Source organism: Eimeria mitis, genomic scaffold (genome assembly GCF_000499745.2).
Source record: "Eimeria mitis Houghton genomic scaffold, Emh_scaff999, whole genome shotgun sequence".
NCBI classification, from domain to species: Eukaryota; Apicomplexa; class Conoidasida; order Eucoccidiorida; family Eimeriidae; genus Eimeria; species Eimeria mitis.
The window spans coordinates 12,188-12,404 of record NW_013577325.1 but is presented as its reverse complement, the minus strand read 5'-3'; positions in this window follow the sequence as shown (position 1 = coordinate 12,404).

Sequence of the window (217 nt, the reverse complement as noted above, 5' to 3'; positions counted from 1 at the left end):
GCAGCAGAGAGAAGACAAGCAGCAAAAACACATGCAGCAGCAGCAGCAGCAGCAGTAGCAGCAGCAGCAGCAGCAGCAACAGCAGCAGCAGCAGAAACAGCAGCAGCAGCAGACCTTTCATCTGCAGCACGATCAGCACGGAGGGGAGGATCATATTCACGGCTTCGATTGCGACGACCAGATGGATGCTGCCACTTGCTGCTGCTGCTGCTGCTGC